Consider the following 25,401-nt stretch of genomic DNA (forward strand, 5'->3'; position numbering starts at 1 on the left):
CCTGCCTTGAGTGTGACAGGGGGCGGTGCCCCAACCCCCCAATCGGCCCTACCCTGAGCGTGACTGAGGGTGGCATCGCAACCTCCCGATCTGCCCTGCTCTGTGCATGACAGGGGGCGGCGCCCCAACTCCCCAATCGGCCCTGCTCTGAGCCTGACCAGGGGCTGCACCTAGAGATTGGGTGTGCCCTCTGCTACCCGGGAGCAGGCCTAAGCCAGCAGGTCGTTATCTCCCGAGGGGTCCCAGACTGTGAGAGGGCACAGGCCGGGCTGAGGGACCCCCCTTCCCCCGCGAGTGCACAAATTTTTGTGCACCGGGCCTCTAGTTGAAAAATAATTAGCTATTTTCTAGACAAGAAAAGGGCAAGAGAAAGACATCAAAGCAAAAAGAGCATGGGATTGTAAAAAGCGGCACATTCAGTGGTCTTTGATTAGAGCTTGGGATCTTCACAAGGGGAGTAGCTTGATCTGACTGTGTTTCATTGGGATGTCTCTGTCCATTTGGAACACATACTAGAGTCCTTAGTTTTTGATTTTGTTTATAGAGTGTACCTGCTGTAAGAGAGCAAGGACAAGCATGTGTCTCTGGATAGTACTTTGCAAAGCGGTTGTCCCCCTGGCAAGAACAGAAGACAAGTATTTGGCTAAAAATATGATAGAACCATTTCATAAGAAAATCAAAGGTGATGGACTATGTCATTTTTCACTCTAGAATGAAGTACTTAAATGGAACATGGATGATCCCAAAGCAGTGGAACAAGCAAATATTTGCAAGTGATTTAGTCATTTCTTTGTGGTTGCTTGGCTTAGTCCTGATAGAACACACTGTGAAATAGGAAGTCAGTTCAGCATTTTTAGCTTGCTAATTTGCCATGTGACTTTGAGTAAGTCTCTCTCTCTCTCTCTCTCTCTCTCTCTCTCGCGTGTTTGTGTGTGTGTGTGTGTGTGTGTGTGTGTGTGTTTGCTGAATATTTTCAGTTAAATTAATATCTAGCATCCTGTGTGTAGAGCAAAAGACTGAGATCTGGACTGAGTGTGGGTAGTGTTAAAGTTAGGTCTGCTGTGCCCGAAGAGCAGTGCTGCATTTATTCCTGGGATACCAAACTTATATTGAACATGGGAGCTCTAGGATTGGAGATACAGCTCAGTGCCTAAAGGTAGGACCTCTCTCCTTCTTCCTATGGGATCCAGGATCTCACATTTCAGGTAGATTTTCAGAGCATGAAAGATAACCATAAACTACTATTTAATATATCTGGCCTTTCTTCCCATAATACCCTCTCCTGAAAACAACCTTGAAGGATGTTACCTTAGCACAGAGTTCTCAGAGCAAAATTAAGTATAAAATGAATTTGGGAAGTAACCTTTAATTTGTTTTTTTTGTTTTCTTTTTCTTTATAGGACCCCTCTGCTTTTCCATATTTTCTAAAAATGTATTGCCAATTAATTTGTTTCAACATGAAACACTGGTTATATTAAGTAGTATCTAAATTCACTTATATTCAGTCCTTTTGGACACACTCAGTGAAATGCATGACAAAACTCGCTGTGGTTTTCTAAATACAAAACAGACAGCAACAACAAAATAGCAAGCAAAGATACTTCAAAATACACTAGTAGGAAATAATTTACAAAATAAATGTATACACTAAAATAGTAAGTCCTCTCCTAGGGATAAATGGGAGTCAGTAAATGCTAACTTGCTTGAGTAGCAGTCATCTTAGAAGAGTTTTAATCAGTATCAGTATCAGCTATATTACCTGAAATCTTTTCTCTGTTCTCCACCAGTTGATAATAGCTAACATTGATTGGGCTCTAGTCAGGTACTAAAAGGCTTTACATGTATCACCTCTTTTGAGTCTGACAATACCCTTGAGGCAAAAGCTGTTATCTTTATTGTTCAGAAAGGTGAAGTTTCGGAAGGATACTTAACTTTCCCAAGGTGATCAGTGAGGAAGTGATGGAGCAGGGACTTGGATCTAGGTCTGTGTGGTGCTTAAACATAGGTAAATTATGCAATCATTTTTCCTCCCACTTTTAAATTTAAACTTCATCTTTGTTGTTCTTTTTCATTCATTTTGAACCAGAGCCGATCTTTATGCCACTGAAGGAAAACAGTTCAAGAGAGAAGGGTTAGGGAAAATCAGAAAGTGCTGCGATGCTAAAAATGGTTCCTGGGCTTATGTATGGATAATGAGGTCTTTGACTGTGTTACATTTGCAAAAATAGCAGTTGCAGAGGTAACAAGGGACCAGAATAGATGGCTCCAATTCATAAAAGAAAGGGGCAGAGTGAAGACACTCATTAATGTTGAAGCAGTAGAAGGATAACTAGTGACAAATATCAAGTAGATTTGCTTCAGTTTGGTCAGAGAAAGGTCATTGATTATTTTTGGTTAAACTGGTTCACAGAGGCCAGGTCTCCACTAAAAAAGGGAATTAATTGCTTCCATTTCCCACTAATTGCCTCAACATTTCCCTTTGCTTTGTCATTGGAGATTTGGTCAGACAGGCAAAAAGTCAAAAGTCAGAGTTTGATGGAATCTACATAAAAAGGGAATCTGAGGAGACCAAATTATGGCATTTGGTGTAATAATGATAATGATAGTTAGCATTTTTTCCTGGGAGTGCTGTAGATTTTTAGAGACCTTTTCAATCTTTAATCAGACCGTAGGGCACATTTAAGAGAGTTCACTGTTTTTATTTCCATCTAGAGGATAAGGCATCACAGAGAGATGAACTAACCTAGGGCAAGTCTCCTGAGATGTTAATCCTATAAATTGGAGTATACTCTCCTATGTTGAGTTTTAGCTGGAAGCTCGGGCTCTTCCCCGTTATCATTCATTCAAGTTCCTTCAGAGTTTTTAGGGTTTTTGTACATTATTATCACATTACAACCTCTACCAATGACTGAAAAATCAGCCAAGAAATAGTGTGGAAGGTTTTGATGTTACCACAGTTGCTTAGTTTGAAGGCTATTAATTGATGCTACAGCCATCTTCAACTAACAAGACATTTGCCCGGCTCGTGTGGTTCAGTGGTTGAGTGTCAATCTAGGAACCGAGAGAGGTCACGGTTCGATTCAGGGTCAGGGTACATGCCAGGGTTGTGGGTTCAATCCACTGTCGGGTACATTCAGGAGGCAGCAGATACCTGATTATCTCTTGAGTTGATGTTTCTATCTCTCTACCCCTCTCCTTTACCTTCCTCTCAAATCAATAAAAACAGTTAACAAATTAACAAGACATTCTCCTTTGTATTTGCTGAATTAACCAGTCTTTGAAATCCTGTCCAGCTCCACCAACACCCTTTGAGATATGTGAGTTTTACATTTCAGACATTTTGCTTTATTCTTTTGGAACACGAAGTGGCGATATAGATAGTGGAAAGAACATGGGCTCTGAATATGATAGATCAGTGTTCAATCATTTTGGCTTCTCTGATTTATTTGTAACACCTTCAGAGATCCGATAGACAAGTTCTGTTCAGGAAGTCACAAGACTGTAATATCAACTACTCTTCTTACCTTGAAGAACCAGAAATATATTATTAATTTATTACAATATAGGCTCTTAGAAACATGGTAAATTAGAATGAACATGGCTTTTAAAGCAAGACGGTTAGGTTTCAAAACAAGCTCTGTCATAACCAGTTGTTTAATCCCAGATTGCTCATGTAATGTGATTGAAACTCAGTTTCTTCATGTAAACCTGATATACCTTGTTGGGTTACTAGCATATGGTTATTAAACGTGACAGTGAAGGTAAAACACCTAGCTCAATGTCTGCATAGATGGGGACCTAGAAACTAGCCACATGCGGCTTAGTGTTATTATAAATAATAAAGATATTAACTGATGACACTATTAATTGCAGCAAGACCAAACAAACATAAGATGCTGCTATAAAAGAAGTTTAGTTCTTTATAAAAACACTTTATTTGAACAAGATGCTCTCACAGTTATGGTGAACTTGAGCTGGACTCTCTTCCTGTGGTCAGATGCCTCCTACAGCAAGTCCTCCTTACCCTACCTTATTAAAAGTGCTGTGCTCACGTGAAGTCATTTAGTCATCAGGAAGTACTAGGAATTGAGTGGTATTATTGCACTCATTGTACAGGTAAGGGCATTTACATTTTGAGAGGGAAATATTCGACCCACAAGCACATAGATTGTCAATGAGGAGCTCAAGTTTGAAGCCATGTGGGCTAATTCCCAAACCTGCTATTTCAATTGGTGCTCTAACAATGCTTTTGAGACATCAAATTGCAATTCAAGCTTGTCATTTGTGCAAGCTGAGAAATTAAATCTCCCTCACCCTCATTATTAAATCAAGTAAGGGGATTCTTAAAGCTTATCTTTCTTCTGACAAAAAAGGCTATTCACAGTAAGAACAGAAAAGCATTATCAACAGTGACATCTATGTCGCCAAACTCTACATTAGGTTCTTTCTAAGAGCTTTAATTTAATCTTAAAAAGTTTAACTAGCCGATTCGCTTATCAGGACACATGTCTCAGTCCTCTAACCGAGAAATGCTAGGAACTGGGCATATGGGTCCTTCCTGCTCCCATGGTGCTTTGCTCTAGCCTGCCCCTCCCCCTCGCCTCCCTCTGTACTTCTCAGGCAGGTCCAGTGAACCTTGCTGCCCAGTGTTGAAGCTGAGGACCAACTCTGAAGAGAGCCCTAATTATCAAACGGTTTGCTAACAACTTTTTAGACTTGTTTCTTTTAAACAATGCCACCTAATAAAACTCCTTTCAAATACATAAACAGGGCATACCTACTAAAACAGGAAGAGCGAAGATTGGTTTGACTGTTTTGATGAACTCGACTGCTCAAGTCAGTCAAAAAGTAATCACCAGTTAAGCAAACCACTTTGACAGATTCTTGGCCCACTGTGACTGCTTGTTTGACTGGCTTGCCTGTCAGGTGAAAGTGGTCAGATTGACTGGAGACAATCTATCTGGAAAATTATCTTCGGAGGACGTGGGTGTCTGTACACCAGAATTTACTTTAAATAACTTTATTTGAAATCTGTACCTATTTTCCTGGGACCAGTGAGAGAAGTTTGAAAGTGACACATTGCAGCATTTGTCTTTCTAGAGTGAGATGTCTTCCCACTTGCTAGGGCTGGCAATATATTTATAGGCTGAAAAATAATCACACATTTCCCTGTGCACAGATAGAGTTCAATTACATGGAAACTCTACCCTAACTTGGGCAAGCACTAACAAGGCATCATATCCTCTTCCTCTTCTGAAGGGTTGACGCTAGACAGATGACAGCAAATGACTTCTCAGAAATCAGGTTACCAATCCAGTCATGAATGACTTGTGGTAAGAAAAAGTTGACCTTGCCACTAATCATAGTTCTTCTTAGAAGAAGACTTTGAGAGAAGGAAACCACCACAACAAAAACAGCAAACAAAACCTTTGAGGAGGTAAGAGAATCTAGTTGCCGTTATTATTTGAGCTGCTTTTAAAAATCAAGCCCAAGTATGTATCCATGCGTATGTTCCCCTAGGAAATTTACTTTGAAACAAACTTCCAAGTTTGGGCAAGACAAACACACCACTATAAATATGGGGAGAATGATGTATTCACACATTTATGGGGAGAATATAATAGGCTTGTTATCTGCTGTAAGCACAGTGTGATAAGGTCTGGCCTAAGTGGTTGAATATCCTAGTCCATTTACACTGATCATTTGAAATATCCTGTTATTGTTTGAAAGACTTTCATGTGCTGCTTTCCAACACTCATAAAATTCTAACTTTTTCCATGAAAATGTCTTGTACGTGTGCAGGACTTAGATGCTACTCTGTGTACTTTTATTAAATAAGTTCAATGGTAAGATTAGATGGAAGTGAGGGCCCGAGTATCGGTAATGAATAACACGATGGCACTGTTCTCAAAATAGCTTGCTTAAAAGTCAGTTTCTTTTGTGTTAGAATCACTTGATGTATCATTCTATTTTTTAAAAAAATTTTGATTAATAGCGGGAAAGAAAGCTTACTTTAGCCTTGCTTTCAAAGTTTTTGCTTTTTAGTAATTTTATGATTGTTTTAAGCAATAAGCCCTTGGACCTGAGTAAAAGTAAGAAGCAAATTACGTGTCATAGTTTGAAGAATGCTAGAGAGAGTCCATCAGGTTATATACATTTAAAATTTTATATGTTCACTACATTTTAGAATCATTACTAGTAATGTTTCAATGATCATCTTGATACTTCAAATGTTTTACACCTTAAGGATCATTTCCTTTGGCTATGAAAATGTACAAATTTACCTCTCTGGCAACAACTCATGCTGCTGCCTGTTGCATTGTTCCCTGTTCAGCATTCGGTATTATCATTTAAAGAATTTTTTTTAAAATTTGAAATGGAAACAGCTTCATTTTAATAATTATTCTGATGAAAAACAAAATCTCAGTCATGAGACCAGTGAAGATTTGAAGCCTTGCTTTGCTTTAGAGCTCTTTAACCTATGCATTATCTTCACTTTCTGAAGCGTAGAGCATAGAGAACAATGCTGCTCACGTCACTGTTGTGAGGGTTACGTGAGGCAAGACTGGGTAGTGCTCCAAGTTCTGTGCCTGACACTAAGCAAAATTTCTATACTCACCAGCAATGGATGCCATTTTTACCACTCTGATTATTAACATAGTTTTTACTTTAAAAAATATATTTTATTGATTTCAGAGAGGAAAGGAGAGGGGGAGAGAGATAGAAACACCAATGATGAGAGAGAATCATTGATTGGCTTCCTTCTGTACGCCCCCTACTGGGGATCAAGCCTACAATCCCAGTATGTGCCCCTGACCAGAATCAAACCCAGGACCCTTCAGTCCAAAGGCTGACACTCTATCCACTGAGCCAAACCAGCTGGGCAACATAGTTTTCACTTTAAAGAGAACACCAAAATAGAGATAAGCCGACATGGATGAGTTGATTTTTAACTTTGTGCTACTTTAATAACTTTAGTTATCTCAGTAAAAAGTGTTAAATAGGGGATCACAATCATAAGCGATCAAATATGAGATATATGAGATCATAAAAGGGATCCATGCATAAGAAAGTGCTGTGTAAATTGTAAAATGTTGTATAAAAACACATTTTACTGTAAGTCTTATTCACTTTATTGATTATTGCCTTTGGGTTCCATGCCAGTTGTTTGCCTTCCCTATAATTTTGTGGCCGCATATTTAAAAATTCAGTTTCAATGACAGAGAAGACACACCAACTGTGACACTGATGGTGAAAATAATGAAAATGGTGGAAGTGTTTAAAAATCGAATGATTTATGCCAGGCATCACTGTCTTTAAGTCTCGTGAAAGCATCATATTTCAAGTTAACAAAAATGGCCACCATTTTGTCATTGTAAAATATTCTACGAACAGTAAGGAAGAGGATTACAACCATGTTTGAAGCTGCAATTTTGGAGCTAATTTGCCATGGAGAAGGGGAAGCCTGGTTGATAGACAAGTACATGTTACAAATAAACCTTTTATGGCAGAATTTTTGCCACCACCAAGAAAGTGATCAGTATTAACAAGCATGAATATTTATGACAATTTCGAATGGTTTCCTAAGGAGGAAGGTATATGAGCAATTGAAAGGAAGAATAAAAATGTTATAAAAGTCAATGGGGCCCTAGCTTGTTTGGCTCAGTGGATAGAGCATCAGCCTATGGACTGAAGGGTCCCAGGTTCAATTCTGGCCAAGGGTACATGCCCGGGTTGCAGGCTCCGTCCCCAGTGGAGGCGTGCAGGAGGCAGCCAATCAATGATTCTCTCTCATCATTGCTGTTTCTATCTCTCTCTCCCTTCCTCTTTGAAATCAATAAAAATAGATTTTAAAAAGAAAGTCAATGGGGATAGGCTGTGAAGCACATTATTTTCCACGGACAGGAGCCTTCAGAGGATCCAATGTTCTGGGCTGGGACCACAGCTCTCCGCCTTCCAGTTCCCTTGCTCTCTCACTATTTATACTTTCTCTTTGACATGACTGAGTCTGTTAATCCACTGACTATTCAATTTTCTCACCTTTTGGTCTTTGTTCCCTTTCACATCCAGCCTTTGCCCCACTCATTTCAGTAAGTTCTCACAAGTAGAGTCCCTTCTTGCCCCATTGCTGTCTGTCATACCTGATAATCCTTGTTCAGCGCGGCCTCTTAGCTCAGCCTCCAGGCAGCTGTCAAAGAAAACGGTCCACGACAATATGCAGATTGAGGACTTTACAAATTAGTGATCTTCAGTATTAGTGGGACCTTCCTCTTCTCTTCTATTCCATTTAGTAGGTTTTGTATACTTTATGTCTCTCATCCAACTTTATATCTCATCACCTCTGTCCACACCCTCAGCAGATGAATTTGCCTATAAGTTTACTGAGAAAATCTAATTTAGAAAGAAAATATTTTCAACTCCCTCCTCAGAAATCTAAAAATATCTTTATTAAAACGCATTCTTTCTTTTCCCGTTTTGTAGAAAGAAGATGCTTTTGTCAAAACTAGGTCCTCTGCTTTAGATCCCACTCAACACCTATTTTTTCAGTCATCTACTTAATCAGTCATTCTTTCTTGCTTGTATCTACTACCTCTCCTCAATTAAATGTTACCCTGTACATGTAAACATGAAATCTCTCTACACACACACACACACACGCACGCACACACACACAACAAAAAAACCAACACTCCCATGTATTGACCCCAGAGATATCTATGATAACTAAAGTCCCCCAAGACTTCTCATTTTATGGTCAAGCATTCCAAAAATTTTAAAGCTGATTAAGAGTATAAACTCTGGAAGTACACTTCCTAGGTTCAAATCTTGGCACTACTAGCTATGTGTCCTTTGACATATTACTTACTTTCTCTTTGCTTCAGCGTTTTCATCATTGAAATTAGAATGAGAATAGTTCTTACTCCATAGGATTGTTGAGACAATTAAAAAATTAATACATGTAAAATGCTTAGAATAGTTCTTGTCATAAAGTAAGCATCCAATGTGTTGTAATCACCATTATTTTTTTTTCTCATTCACTCATTTGTTTGTTTCAAAAATATTTATTTAGAACCTGTCATATACTAGGTGCTGTGAACAATACAGGATGTCTAATTATAAGTGAAAGAGACAATTTATTTGTCCTAAACAAGCTTAGAATGTAGTTGGTAACATAGGTAACAAATAATGACATATGAATCATTAGAACAATGTGAATACCGCAAAGGATTTAGAAATGGAAAATATTAGGGAAGGATCCATTTAAACAAAGTAGTCAGGAGACTTTATAATCAAGTCTTGAGAGATTAGAAGTCAGTCTTTCAAAGAACCCTCCAGGTGCAAGTTTCAGGCATGGAAGAAAAAGGTGTGTCTGGAGGAGAAATGGGGTGGGGGGAGCGTAGTGTTCATTTTATTGCATTAACTAAAAATAAAAGTCCACTGTGGCTAGACCAAGTGAGCACAAGGGAGAGTGATATGAGATGAAGTTGGATAGGCAGGGAATCACCTATCCAACTTGTAGGCCATAACAAGCAAACTGGATTTTATTCTAGATGAAATGAGAAGCAATTGAAAGATTTTAAGCAGGAGGGAAGAGAAGACATTTTATGATTCTAAAAGTCGATTCTGAAGATATATGAAGAAGAGTTGAGATTCCTCTTTTTTTTACAGCTGCATAATATTCCATGGTGTAAATATACCCACCCCCTTTTTATCCACTCATCTGCTGATGGGCACTTGGGCTGTTTCCAGATCTTAGCTATTGTAAATTGCTCTGCTATGAACATAGGGGTGCATACATTCTTTCTGATGTGTTTCTGGATTCTTAGGATATATTCCTAGAAGTGGGATTACTGAGTGAAAGGGCAGTTCCATTTTTAGTTTTCTGAGGAAACTCCACACTGTTTTTCACAGTGGCTGCACCAGTGCACTAGGGTTCCCTTTCTTTACATCCTCACCAGCACTCGTTGTTTGTTGTTTTATTGAGAAGGATCTCTTACTTTTGAGACAGCATGGAAGGACCTGGAAAGTATTATGTTAAGTGAAATAAGCCGGTCAGAGAAAGACAAATCTCACATGATCTCACTCATATATTGAATCTACTGAACAAAATAAAGTGACAAACAAAATAGACCAGAGACATGGAAGCATAGAACAGATAGAGGATCTTTAGAGGGAAGGGGGTGGGGAGAAGAGGTGGGAAGAGATCAACCAAAAAACTTATATGCATATATACATAACCCAGGGACACAGACAATAGTGGGGTGAAGGCCTAGGGAGGGGACAGGAGTAGGGAGAATGGGGGTCATGGGGAAAAAAGGGAACAATAATAAAGATAAATTAAAAAAAAAACACATAAAGGGATATTAAAACCAAAAGACAAAATGTTTTTGTTTTTTTTGTATTTTAAAATAAAATAATCTAAAAAAGAACAGTTGAGGAGAGCAATGGAGGGTGCTGGAAGATCAGCAGTGGAGGACTTACAGTTAGGGATGATGGTGGTTTGGACTAGAGCTCTGATAGTAACAATAAAGGTAAATTCATTTGCGGTACTTCTTTTTTTCTCATTGCCTTTGATCATACTTTTATTCAAAATTATCTGTCCACAGTGATTTGACTTTTATGGAAGAAACAAATTTAAGTTTATGCCACAGGCTTCTTTTCTGTGGTGGGTTTCTTTTCTGTGGGCTTCTTCTCAGCTGCTGATCTCTTGGTGGCTGCAACCTTTTCCCCACCAAAGGCGTCTTCTGCTTCTTAAGGCCAACAGCCTTCTCTCCTTTCTCCCCGACCACAGGCTTCTGGCCTGGAACCCCCTTCTCATCTGATTGGCTTCCAGTGCTGCTGCTGCTTATCCACCGCAGCTTGTGGCTCTTGGCCTGGCGAACAATGGTGTTCCGGCGCATGGTCTTTGCATGTGGGTTTAGCTTCAACATGATCCTCAGGGTTTTCAGTGGATTCTTCTTCAGGACCCAGCGGTGAATCTTCTTGCATGGAGCTCGGAGGGCTCTTTGGATCTCTGGGCTTTTCAAGATTCTGCTCAGGTCTGTACTGAGCATCTTGTGCATGGGAAGGCTGTAGTTATTCTTGAGGGAGGCAGCTCCATGCCAAGTGCCATACAGCTCATCTAACTTGCGGAAAGCACTTTCAGTCCAAATGCAGAAATGGCCCACATGCCCCCCAGGTGCAAGTTTCAAAATGTTCAGTTTGCTGACATTAAGCAGAGTAATTCCAGGGATGTTTCTGAAGGCTTTGATGATACCGTTGTCCTCATTATAGATGATAGAAGGTTCCCTGTGCTGGATATGACGACGGTTTCTCATTTTGCCCTTGCCAGCCCTCATTCACTGAGAGGCGTAGACCTTTTTTATATCATTCCAGGCCCTAAGTTTCTTAAGAAGCAAAACAAGGCCTTAAGTTTCTTAAGAAGCAAAACAGCCTACTTGGTTTTCTTGTAGCCTTCTACTTTATCGTCAACCACCAAAGGAAGTTCAGAAACTTCCTCAATGCGGTGACCTTTAGACATAACCAGTGCTGGAAAGGCTGAGGCAGCCAGGGCAGAGCAGATGGCATATCGTCTCTGTGTTGTGTTTGCTCTGCGGTGCCAAGAGCGCCAGGTTTTGGTTGGTGCAAACATGTGGCCCCCACGACACATATTTCCAAAAGCACCCTAGCCAGAACGATAAGTTCTACCACCTCAGACTCTGGGAATTTGAGCCACAGCTCTGCCAAGACCCCAGGACTAGGCACCGGTTCGATGCCCTGCCAATTCACTGACAGCATAGGGCTGGTCTATTGTTTTTGGCAAGTTGGTGTGAAGAAAGTTCTCAACATCTGGTCGAACGGGAGCCTGGAACACAGCAGGCAAAGTGACATTTTTGCCAGATGTTTCCCCCTTTTCAGAGTACACAGATATCAGTGGATGAGCACACGCCATGGCGGGGAGAGGAGAAGGCCACACTCCATTTGCCATACTTTTGAGAGCTAGCATGGACAGGGCGGATAATATGTTGTGGGTGAGGAAAATAAAAGATACAAGGAAGACTATCCAATTTCTGAGTTGAGAAATTGGATGAATAATGATGCCATTAACTGAAGACTGGGGAGAAACAGGTTTTGAGGGAATAGTGAGTATTTGGGCATATAATTTTTAAATTTCTAGATATTTGTGAGTAATTTTTCTATCTCTGTCTCTCTCTCTCCCCCTTTCTCTCTCTCTCTCTCTCTCTCTCTCTCTCTCTCTGTGTGTGTGTGTGTCTTCCTCTCCCTCTACTATATATAAAGCTGAACCTGCAAAGAAAGAAAATTTAGGATTTACGTTCTGTTAGTGTGTAAATTGTATTTAAGCTGTGGGAATAGATGATATCAGCCACAGTGAAAAGAAGAGAGAAGGTGCCTAGTGAGGAGTCTTGCGGCACCTCCAATTCACTTCTCAAGCCACTGTATTCCAGGGTCCATCCTCATGGGCCATCTGAACAGAAATGCAGATTTGGGAGTCAGGCATGTAGGAGGTGTTTGAAATCATGAGAACAGATGCTTCCTCTGCGAGAGTGTGGAGAGAGAAGAAAACGTGCAAGTGTCGAGCTCCCCCCGCCCCCCGCCATCTTCTTATTTACATTTCCCAATGCCCCTCCTGTCCCTGCAGGCTGACTGCCATTCTCACCAGCCTCTGAGATCATTCTCCGAGGAACACCAGTGACCCAATTATTCCCCGGTCTGTCAGCAATGTTTTCTGCTCTTCCTCTTCCCGCATCCCTGTAGCGTTGGGCTTTCTAACCACTTCTTTCTTCCTTATTTTGTCTTTGTCATGTCACTCTGTACTAATTTTTTAAATATTTTTTTTTGAGATTCCTTTAGTCTTTCCTGTGTATTGCATGTTGGTGTTTCTCGGACGTCTTTACTTCCTATTTTATCCTTTTAATTTTAATCCTTCATCCTGTGTAGCTCGATCTAAAACCCTGATTCAACGACTTCTTCTAAGCTGGCAAACAAATCTGTATTTCTAAATCCACACATTTAACTGTTTACCAGGTCTCTGTCCTGGGAGACACTCAGATTTCATTGAAATTATAATCTTTTCATTAAAACTTTGCCTCAATTCCTTATTTTGGTAACTGCTATCTTCTTCACCACTTCCCCTTTCATACTTAAGCTTCTTATGTGACCCTTTCTTCCTCTTCACTATATGTATAAATGAATCAGAAGTCATATATATATATATATTATTCCTCTATATCAGGGGTAATATTTGACTTATCTTTTCAATATTAAATACTATTGACTTAACTTGGAACCTTTATTCTTCTCTCCTGAAATATTACTGAAAACTCCTAAATATACTTTTTGCACCCAGTCTGGTTTTTCCATAATTCAGTCTCCATATTGTTGCCTGAGAGATATTTCTGAAATACTAGTTGATCATGTTACCATCCTGCTAAAAGCATTTTATGGTACATCAGGACTATAAGCTTAGGGTGACATTTATTCCTCTTTATGAGCTGACTTCTGTCTAGTTTTTCATTTTCATCTGTCCTCACCTATACTTTCTTGAGATTATACTAAAAGAGAAAGAAAGAAAGAAAGAAAGAAAGAAAGAAAGAAAGAAAGAAAGAAAGAAAGAAAGAAAGAAAGAAAGAGAGAGAAAGAAAGGAAGAAAGAAAGAAAGAAAGAAAGAAAGAAAGAAAGAAAGAAAGGGAAAAAGAGAAAGAAAAGAACAAAGGAAGGTAGAAAGGAAGGGAAGAAGAACATTTTGCCTTTATACCTTCTTTTACTGAAGAAGAACATTTTGCCTTTATAACTTCTTTTACTGGACTATTTTAATAGCCTTGAGAAGTTAAAGGTGTTAGATTTAGAGAACTGACTTCTGTTAGGATTTTATCCAGCTATGATAGGGAAATCTCATACTGCCATGCTTTCCATGCAGGGTGTTTCTTAAAAGCCATCAACAAAATTCTTAGTGCTACAAGAATGAGAAAATAAAACTTGGAATCAAATTAAAAAGGAGTACATACATATTAGTTTTCTATTGTGGCTGCAATAAAATTCCACAGCCTCAGACTTAAAATGACGCACATTACCTTATTTAGAGGCAGGACTCTGCAATGTTTTTCACGGAGCTAAAATCAGAGTAGCACCAGGGCTGAGTTTCTTTCTGGAGGTTCTGGGAGAGAACCTTTTCCTCGCCTTTTCCAGCTCCCAGAGGCCGCCCAGTTCCTTGGCTCCCTGTTTGTCACTGTGGCATCTGCTTCCAGAACCACGTCTCCTCCTGCTCAATTCTGACCCTCTGGTCTCCCTCTAATGAGGGCCCTCCCAGATATTACACTGGGCCCATCCAGATGATACAAAATCATCTCTTCATCTAAAACTCCTCAATTTCATCACACGCACAGAGCCCCTTTTATAATGTAAGCTCACATAGCCACAGTTGGGAGTATTACTGTGCAGACATCTTTGTTGAGGAAGGCATTATTTTAACTACCACAGAATAATTGTAAATAATTGATAAAAGTTTAACAGACTAAAATATGTCATAATACATTTTTTTGTTTTCTCCTTTTAGTTTTCAATAAAGAAGTCTTATTTTAATTGGTTAGTCTGCTAAAATTATATGGAAAATAGAATCCTGGATTTTCACCTCTGAAGTTACAGTAAAATACTTTCCACATATTCCAAAGCTACACTATTACCTACCATGTTGATTTTTTTTTTATTTCTCAAAAGTAATTGACACAAGAGAAAGTTCTTACTAATAACATTTTGTTATTCCAATTCTTGCTACCTTTTTATAGGTATTTGTTCATTTCTTAAATGTATCCCTGAGAGCGAGAAGTTAAAAAATACTAAATACAATAGACATGATATTTATATAGAACAAGCCAAGCTGAAAATAATACTTTCTCCCTTCACCTCCTTCCCCATCCACCCTTTCTCTCTTGTGAAAAGGAGTTAGAGATTCTTAGGAAAGAAACACAAAGGCAATAGCAATGATATAAGGAAACTAAAATTTCTGCTGGGAAAAGGGGCTAGGACTCTTCAGTGCACATTTAATACATACATCTAGAGACTAAAGTGGAACAAAGCACCTTAAAGAAAGACGAATCTAGAGTTAATATTTTCTGATGGTAGATTTTGATTGTAGCGATGTCCCATACTATAGGGAGATCTCAGATCTTGCAGCATCTGATGGTTACCAGACAGATGAAATAAAACACAAAATAAAACAAAAAAAATCATAAGTGAATCAAGTAAAGCTACATTAAGAGTGGGGAGGCAACTCCAAGGTTTTTCCACCAGAGAGTACAGGTGGTTGGTTCATATTTGTATTTGAATATAGAACATTTTTTTTTCAAATCGTGGGGGATGAAGTTTCATTTTTCTTGTGAACTAATGATAAATAACTTCAAATCGTGGGGGATGGAGTTAAGTTTCATTTTTCTTGTGAACTAATGATAAATAACTTGCAGTTGAACCTATTTGTAATCAAAGGACAAGAAGTTGAGTTCACTTTTTGCCAGTATAATTGTGAGGAAGTCAGATAATCTGTTTGAGCTTCAGTTTCTTCATCCATAAAATGAAGATAAAAGTCCTTACTCAAATCACTGGGATGTTTGATTCAACCTGTGATTGTGGCTACTATGATTTTGCATTCTGAGCTTTCAACTAGTCCATGAGGTCCTGTGATCAGTCTTCTTGATGAATTAATGTTTCATGGCAATGTATTTTCTGTAATGATAAAAAAATTAAAGCAGAAGTATGTTTTTTATTATAAAAGAACATTGCTCTCCAGTGACAAGGGTAAGGTAAAATTACAACAATGATATAACTGAAGGCCTTTCCTACAAGAACGTACAATCACTTGAAGAATTTGATTAATGGAGGTAATGTAATAACAGGTACATTTAGAACAGAGAGAGCCAAAAATCATCATATTTACTAGTTAAGTAAAACAAAGAGAATATAAATTTTACATTTTCCTACTGAGAAATATCTACAAAAATTGATTGATAGACATGTACTTATGTAACAAAGCCATTTTCCTCAGTTTGTCAATCAAAATGAATAATTTCAATGTCTCATTTTCTGCTAGATCATTTTAATATTTAACTACCTAAAATACCTCCAATCATATTCTTTAGAAAATGGTTAGACTGGAATTCTGCAGTTCTAATGATGACATTTTATTATGATAAAAATGACTTCATTAATTGATGATCATATATCAACTCATAAAGTAGATAAAATATTTTAAAAGTTTTCAAGTCTAAGATAGTATAAAGCCATTTGAAGTGTTTAGAAAATTTTTGAGAAACAAACATTTATAATTCTTTTATTTTTACAAAGTTGTGTATGAATTCAATATAAATTTAACCACATTAATTGCCCACTTTCTTTTATAAGGTCTGTATATGTTGATAATCTATTGATATTTTGCCAAATCTAACCCTTAAGATATAATTAAAAAGGAAAAATACAATGTATTAGTAACAGGATGATACAAGAGATGGCAAGAATTGTAGGGAGGTTTGATTTTTATCCCACTTGTCCTTATGAATGGCTTTGGTTCTATTTTAGAACATGTGAATTAAAAAAAAATGCAGTTGATGACTTTCCAAGATATTTGATTTATGACCTTTTAAAAAATTCTGTCTTGTTTCTCCTTTATTCTCTGCATCCTTGAAAGAACATTCACAACTTCATAATGAAAATAATATCAAAAGGTTACTATACCGAGGATGAAAAAATAATACATTCAAGCATTTCATGAGAGCTATGTTTTAAGTTGAAAGTAACTGTAAAGTATAAAGCATCATTTAAATGTAATTGTTAATTTCTGAAGCAAAATGTCTTTTGTTTTATAAAAATAGTCATAATAAATATTAATGCTTAAACATTATTTCAGTCAGCTAAACATCTTCATGAAAAGAAATTTAAGAAATTTTACTGAATCTAGCTTAAGTAATTAACTTGTGCATTTCCATACTTATAGGAAACAATTGAGTTGTATGAGAAACTTCTAAAAAAGCATATAAATGGTAGTATTAACTTATTTAAGTGTAGCTATTAGCACCAAATGCAAATATGACTAATAACACAAAATATAATGTTATACCTGGATAATTTATTCTTAAATAATGGAACAATACATTTTTTCCATCATAGAATTGGTTTATTGACTTGGAAAGGACATTGTCTTTTTTTTTTTTTAATCCTCACCTGTGGATATATTTTCATTGATTTTCAGAGAGAGTGGAAGAGAGAGGGAAAGACAGAGAGAAATATCGATGTGAGAGAAACACATCGATTGGTTGCCTCCTGCACATGACCTGACCAGGGCCCAAGCCAGGGAGGAGCCAGCAACCAAGGTACATGCCCTTGACTGGAATCGAACCTGGGACGCCTCCGTCTGCAGGCCAATGCTCTATCCACTGAGCAACACCAGCTCCGTCCGCAGGCCAATGCTCTATCCACTGAGCAACACCAGCTAGGGCTGGAAAGGACATATCTTCATCTCATTAGTTCTTTATATATTATCAAGAAATTTTATTTAAAAATATTATGTATTAAAATTTAAATTTGAATTTTAATACATAATATTTTTGGAAAATAACAAGCAATTATATATTGCACTAGTTAAAAATCTAGTTGTGATGACCCACTTGAGTCTTTTATTTATGATATTATAAGGTTAAATGAAAAAAATATATGCAAAGCATATAGCATAGTCCTTTCTACATACATTAACACTCAATTTTTTGGACCTTGATTTAATAGACTTTGAATTTAACAGACAAAATTTCTGGTCCATATGTCACATGTGAAAATTAACACCCTGTTAATTTTAATATGCCAAGATTTGTTTATAATGAAATTAACTAGTTACTTTTTGTTATTAATTCATTGCTATTTTAACAAATTTTAGTGAATAGGCCATATGTTGGAAAAAAACATTGGAGTAATACCCCCGACATAAATATTAGATACCTACAACGATAATCTACATATTCTACATATTTAAATCCAAGAGTGACCATTGGTAAACAATGTTCAGCAAATGATTAGTACGTGATCACACCACATCACCTGTGGTAACTGGTTCTGTTGTCCAGAGGTGTGACTTTCTGCAGCAGTTTTTTTTCTTTAATTTATCTTTATTGGTGAAAGTATTACTGACATCCCCTCCTGCCCCATTGGTCCCCTCCACCTGGCACCCGCCCCCTCTAGGCCTACCACACTATTCTGTGTCCATGGGTTACACATATATGCATATATGTTCTTTGGTTCATCTCTTCCCTCCCCCTTCTCTCTGAGATTCCTCTGCAGCAGTTTTAACCCACCCCCCAATGTTCCCACATGCACGGAGCCATGCTCCAGCCCTGTGCATTTATTTACTGGAGGTGCACACACTTACTGGGCTTTACAGTATAAATTTACAGCAATGCATATAGAAAACTGTTCTGTGAAATTAAACTTTTCATACGTACTTAATTTTTTTAGACAGTGAAATGTCTTATTTAGTAGACTATTCTTTTTTTAAATTTAACTTTATTGCTGAAAGTATTACAGATGTCCTCCTTTTTCACCCCATTGACCCCTTCTAGTATTTACCTGACAATGTAACACACACAAACTTCAAATAAGCATTTTGCAAAATGTGTGAAACTAATCAATGGAACCTAGGGGAAAATAGAGTTTAGAATCACAATAGATTTTCCTAAATGTAATTAGAACTTGAGAGTTTCCCCTGCTTTGTTCCAGGCCTCTCCTCTTATAATTTTGTACATCCTCTAATTATCATCTCATCAGTTATCACCTAAGTATAGATGTTACATAAATTGTATCCACAGCCCATACCTTACTTCTGATTTCCAGACCCAGCTGACCACCTTCGAAACATCACAAACTCATTGTATTCAAAATCAGACTTATGATTCTATCCCCAAGTCCCAGTCTTCTCTATGGGCAAAACTATCCATTCAGCTACTTAAGCCAAAAAACTCAGGTATCATTTCTTAATCAATTTCTAACATCCGTGGAATCCAGCTACTTGTTTCCATGTGACCACTTTACCCTGATCACATGGACCTAGGACAAGCAGCTCTTGTTTCTTTCCTGGACTTTATCATTTTGCACCCTTAACATTCACCCAACCAAACTACTATGTCCCTTCCTTATGATAAAGAAAAATAAGTTACCTTTCTGTACTAAAGAATTTTATGGCCTTGTCCTACTGGCTTACCCACTTCCTAGCACATCATAATCTCTCTGCTCTAGTCCCATTATTTCCTTTCGGTGCGTTTTTCTCATCTTGCTTCCTCCTACCAGGGTTTTGCATGTGCTGCTCCACTTCCCTGGAATGCTTTTCTATACTCTCCCTCTCGTTGCTTCCTGTCATCCTCCAAATTCAGCCCTATTGTTCCTTCCTCAGGAAACTTACCCCTGACTTCTGTCTAATCTTTTTCTACATGCTCATACTTCCTATCATGTGTAGCACTTGAACATTTATAGTCATTTGAGTGATTGTTTGATTAAAAATCTGTCTCTGTCACCTCTCCATGAGCTATGTGAGGAGAGAGACTTTGCTCACCATGCTTGACTTTGCTCACCATAATTATCAACCCAAGTGGCTAGCATGTAGAGGCATGCATATATTTGTTAAGCAAATGAACTAGTAAAATTAGTAGCAGAAACTGACTTTTTTTCAGAAAATGACTATTATTTGAATGATTTGTTCCCATTTTTATCTAGGTCTTTCTGCTTGATTTTGTGAGAACTTTTGATGTCATCGGGTTTATTACATTGTGTTATAATTATATGTTTAATTATCTCTATCTCCTAATAGATTGTGAACTCTTTGAAGACTGGATTATGTCTGTTGTGTTCATAATTTTATTCCCAAAGTTTAAACAGTAACATAAAACCTAATGTGTGGTAGGCACTCAAAAATATTTATAGAATTAATGAATGCTAAATCTGTGAACACAATGTCCAATATATTTTAAAGCATCATGGCTTAAGATTTTTGTATGTTTCATATTAACTTATTCTGGTTATTGATGATGTTGCCAGTTGACCTTAGTATGTGCATGGCTCTTGTATTATTTTGAGGCCAACATGAGCTGGTCAGTCTCGATGTGATTCTTGATTGATGTCTATGGTTCAAAAACTCCAAATATACATACTCTTCCAAAACAGATTAGACTAAATAAACCACAGTTACTGCTGCTTTATCTAATTCTTTTAAAGGTATAAAATGGTAATTTTACTGAGATACTAACATAAACAAAACAAATCAATACAGTAGATGGAATTGGATTAATTGTAAGAGATTTACAAGGGAAGCTTAGACTTTCTAGTGCAAATATGAGTGCTTGTGGAGTGCAAGCATTTTTACTGCTAGAACACTATTGAATTAGGAAAACTCTGATCAGTAACATTCATGCCTCCTAAAGTATTTTAAGTGTGTATCACTCCTCAGAGACACACTGTTGGAATTATCCACATTCAAATGATTGGGACTGAAGGAATATATTAGAATCATATTTTATATTAGTATGTTTCAAATAGTTTTGGATTATATAATACTCAACTGAAATATGCTGACATTTACTCAGAAGCTAAGTAAAACTTTTGATGAACTGGGCCCTACTTTGTTCAGTTGTTATATCTCAATCAGACAAGCTCGACTTTATAATTTTAGTTTTAGTCAAGATGAGATTTATGGGTATATAAATATCCAAAGACTACTGTGAAGAAAGTGAGAGCTGAAGAAATGAATTATTAATCTTTACTACAGAACCTTAACAAATGTCATATAGCTTTTATAAGTAGATACCTAGGAGGTAGTAGATTCATAAGCCCCCAAAATAGATTTCCTCTTATAAAGCTCTGATACTTGGAACATAATTAATAGTTACCTATTACTCACTTGTGAAGCCAAAGCTTTTACTTCATTTATTAAATTCAAGCTTTAGTACAAAATTAACAAAATTAAATACTGTCATAGTGAATGGGGATGTCTACCTTGCTTTTTGATGTGTGTGTGTGTGTGTGTGTGTGTGTGTTTGGTATGTTTTTATTCACTATCACCTGGTAAAATATTTACATGAAATGTATTTCTGGCTGAATATATTTCTTTCTGTCCTTGCAGATAGTTATACATGCTTACTAGGTAGGTGCCCATGTTTGCTTGATTAATTTGTTTGACTAGTAAATTAATGGTGATAAAGAGTCTTGTTACTGAGCTAATTTCTTATATGATGTTTGCCATCACTTTTTAGTATTGAGTTTTAAAAGACTAGTACCCAGAAGGTGTTTCATCTCTTCCCAGGTTCCGTGACCTCTATTTAGATAAGTGGTCTCCAGGTGGATGGTGACACATGGGTCACAGACCTGCTTTCCGTAGAGGAATGACTTTCCTAGAGGACTGGCTCTAACAAACAGCAAACTCTCATTGTTTGCTGAGTGACTGTTGAAAGAATTAGCTGAGGGAGGGCTTTTACCATTATCTTATGTTTTCTTTATCAAAAGATAACATTTAAAAAATTATCTTTATTGTTGAAAATATTACAGATGTCCCCCCCATTTTCCCCATTGGCCCCCTCCATCCTGCACCCACCCCTCCCAGGCCTTCACCACACTATTGTCTGTGTCCATGGGTTATGCACAAATGCATATAAGTTCCCCAGTTAATCTCTCCCCACCCACCTCCTAACCCTGCCTTCCCTCTGAGATTCGTCCGTCTGTTCTATGCTTCTATGTTTCTGGATCTATTTTGTTCATCAGTTTATTTTGTTCATTGGATTCCACATATGAGTGAGATCATATGATACTTACATTTCTCCTTTTGGCTTACTTTGCTTATGCTAAAAGGTAGCATTTTTAAAGAAGTTAAAATATATACAAGCTTTAATGAATATAAATACATAGCAATATTTAAGGAGCTATGATACAACTGGTAAATATGACATGTACACCTTATACACAGGGTTTGTGGAGTCCTCTAAAGGTTTTTTTTTGTATGACTATTTATTTATATCTAAAATTTCCTTGTACAATATACTCTCCCTATTGCAATCCACTGGATGGATTCTGAAACCCATATAAGAATTAGGTCAAACGACGATAGTGTAGAACAGTGACAAATAAATTGGGGGGATGATTCATGTATCTAAGAGCATAAGTTGAAAACCACTGTGTGAAGATGAGTATGACTCGACATGGGGACTTTGAGAGTCTTTCCAGTTGGCACTGCGTGGCTGGCTCACATTCCTTCTCAGCTCTTCCACCCAGCGGGACATTTTAAATCCAAATGCAAATAGGACCACCTGATATTTTGTTAGTATTAATTAATTTCTAACTACATATTTGCTAATTTGTAGAGTTGAAAACTTCCAAGACTGATCTTAACTTTGAGAAAAAAAAAGACAACAGGTATTTGATACTCTAAATCATCTTCTGTTGTTTAAACTGCTAATGTCAGAGAATGAGATCTGACTTTTCTCTATGGTATTAGGTGCTTTTGCATGAATTTCCTTCAAATCTCTCCAAAAAGCAAAATTCCTGTATCTAGTGTAGTTCAAAAAGCAAGACTAGAAAAAGGGAAAAAGTAGAGATCATAGATACATACATTTTGGTTTTGTGCTTGTGATTCCCCAATGATTATGTTTTCTACAACCATGACAATGCTTTTCTTTTCCTTCCTGACCAACTCCTTTCCTTTAGCTCATTGTACTTGCAGGAGTTTGTGTGATTCTAATCATTTTTTAGTTCTATTTTTACTGTTGACACTATTACAACAGATGTCCCCTATTTTCCTTCCCTTTCACCTTCTCTTCCCAGCCTGCCCCCCTTCCCTCGGGTCATCACCACACTATTGTCTGTGTCTATGGGTTTACATATATGTTCTTTGGCTAATCTCTTCACAATTTCCATCCAATCCCGGACTCCTGCCTCCCCTCTGACAGCTGTTAATCTGTTTCGATGTATCCATGCCTCTCTTTCTATATTGTTCATTATTTTATTTTGTTCATTAAATTCCATATATAAGTGAGATCATATGGTATTTGTCTTTCTCTGACTGTCTTCTTTCACTTAGCATAATAATCTCCAGGTCCATCCATGATATTGCAAAAGATAAGATTTTTTTCTTTTTTATGGCTGCATAGTATTCTGTTGTGTAAATGTACCATAGCCTTTTTTATCTACTCATCTACTGATGAACTCTTTGGCCATTTCCAGGTCTTAAATATTGTAAATAATGCTGCTATGAACATAGGGGTGCATATATTCTTTCTGAGTGGTGTTTTGGAATTCTTAAGATAAATACCTAGAAGTGGGATCACTGGGTCAAAAGGCAGTTCCATTTTTAATTTGTTGAGGAAACTTCATACTGTTTTCCACAGTGGCTGCACCAGTCTGCATTTCCATCAGCAGTGCACTAGGGTTCCCTTTTCTCCACATCCTTGCTAGCACTTGTTGTTTGTTGATTTATTGAAGATAACCATTCTGGAAGGTATGAAATGATATGTCATTATGGTTTTAATTTGCATTTCTCTGATGATTAGTGACATTGAACATTTTTTCATATGTCTATTGGCCATCTGTATGTCCTCTTTGGAGAAACATCTATGCATGTCCTTTGCCCATTTTTTAAAATCCTCACTTGAGGAGATGTTTCCATTGATTTCAGAGAGAGAGGAAGGGAAAAAGAGAAAGAGAGACAGAGATAGAGAGAGACAGCAACACATAGAGAGAATCATAGATTTGAGAAGAAACAACAATCAGTTGCCTCACGTATGCCCCCAAACCAGGGATCAAATCTGCAACCTAGGCATGTGCTCTGACAAGGAATCAAACACACAACATTTTGGTGCATGGGACGATGCTCCAACCGACTGAGCCACCCAGCCATGACACCTTTGCCTATTTTTTTTTTAGTTGGGTTGTTTGTCTTTTTGGTGTTGAGTTGTGTAAGTTCTTTATATACAGGGTGTCTCAAAAAATGCATACACATTTTAACAGCTAATAGATCAAATTTGAAAATGAAAAGTATTTTAACAAAAACTGCCGTTATAATTATTTAAAGTATGTATATACATTTTTGGGGAAACCCTATAGTTTAGAAATTAACTCCTCATTATATATATCATTGAAAATATGTTCTCCCATACAGTGGCTTCCCTTTTCATTTTGTAGATCGTTTCTTTTGCTGTGCAGAAGCTTTTTAGTTTGACGCAGTCCCATTTTTTTTAAATTGGTTTGTTTTGTTTCTCTTTCCCTAGGAGATATAGCAACAAAAACATTGCTATGAGAGATGTCTGAGATTTTACTGCCTAGGTTTTCTTCTAGGATTTTTATGGTTCTGTGACTTACATTTAAGTCTTTTATACATTTTGAATTTATTCTTGTGCATGGTGTAAGTTGGTAGTCTACTTTAATTTTTTTGCATGTGCCTGTTCAATTTTCCAAACACCTTTGTTGAAGAGATTGTCTTTCCTCCATTGTATCCTCATGTCTCATTTGTCAAACATTAATTGACCATCAAGGCATCAGTTTATTTCTGGGTTCTCTGTTTTGTTTCATTGATCTATACTTAATTTTAAAAAATACTTCAGATTACTCAGTAAGCACAGTTTTGGGTTCTCTTATTAATGGGTCTAAGCATTTTTATAGCTCATTAATACATATATTTCTTTTTAATAAATTTATTGGGGTGACATTGGTTAATAAGATTATATACATTTCAAGTCTACAATATTGTAATAAATCATCTGTATATTGCATTGTGAGCTTATAAATTTAATCCCCTTCCATCAGCCTACTAATACATTGACCCCCTTTACTGTCTTCAACCTTCCCCACCCCCTTCACTTCTGGTAACCACAATACCTATATTTGTGATTTTTTTTAAAAGACCTACATCTCTCTTAGAATATGGAAATTTGACTACATTTGGAACAGATTTCTTTAAAAAATTTTAAGTTAAGTTTTATATTTTTATAACTTCAAATAATGGAACTTAAAAAAACACATACCACACAATTCTATCTAAAGCCTGGTTTGAGACAATTTGTGTATCCAAATATGGAGTCCTCAGGATAATTGGCTTTGAAAGCACTACTCTGCCTTTGTAAGTGCTATCAAAGTTTCAGTCAGATCAGTACCAACTTATATATTTGGGCTTTTTACTTGAGCTGATTCATATTATTCTGTGGGCCTTTGATCAAAAATAAATATAGTGGATGTTATAGTGCATGGCCTAGATTTTCCCCTGCATGACTGTCCTGCCTCTGATTAAAGCACATGGAGCTGACATTTTGTACAAAACAATGGTCAAATATCTGCAATATCACAAGTTCTACATATATATAAAACACATGTCTCTCTCTCTCTCTCTCTCTCTCTCTC

General features: G+C 37.2%; 1 protein-coding gene and 1 pseudogene across 2 annotated transcripts in view; one reads left to right on the forward strand and one right to left on the reverse strand.

Annotated features, from left to right (window-relative positions):
* The window catches only part of TFEC (transcription factor EC), an 82,131-nt gene that overhangs the window by 4,126 nt on the left and 52,604 nt on the right, over positions 1–25,401 (forward strand). Inside the window, exon 2 of one of the 2 annotated variants that reach the window (XM_014548947.1) lies at positions 978–1,156. The exons of the other annotated variant lie outside the window; for it this stretch is intronic. The gene's annotated coding sequence lies outside the window, so the exon portion shown is untranslated. The remainder of the gene's footprint in view (positions 1–977; positions 1,157–25,401) is intronic. 2 annotated transcript variants of the gene reach the window in all.
* LOC102240780 lies at positions 10,249–12,194 on the reverse strand (annotated as a pseudogene).

This window comes from Myotis brandtii, unplaced genomic scaffold (genome assembly GCF_000412655.1).
Source record: "Myotis brandtii unplaced genomic scaffold, ASM41265v1 scaffold529, whole genome shotgun sequence".
Taxonomy (NCBI): Eukaryota; Metazoa; Chordata; class Mammalia; order Chiroptera; family Vespertilionidae; genus Myotis; species Myotis brandtii.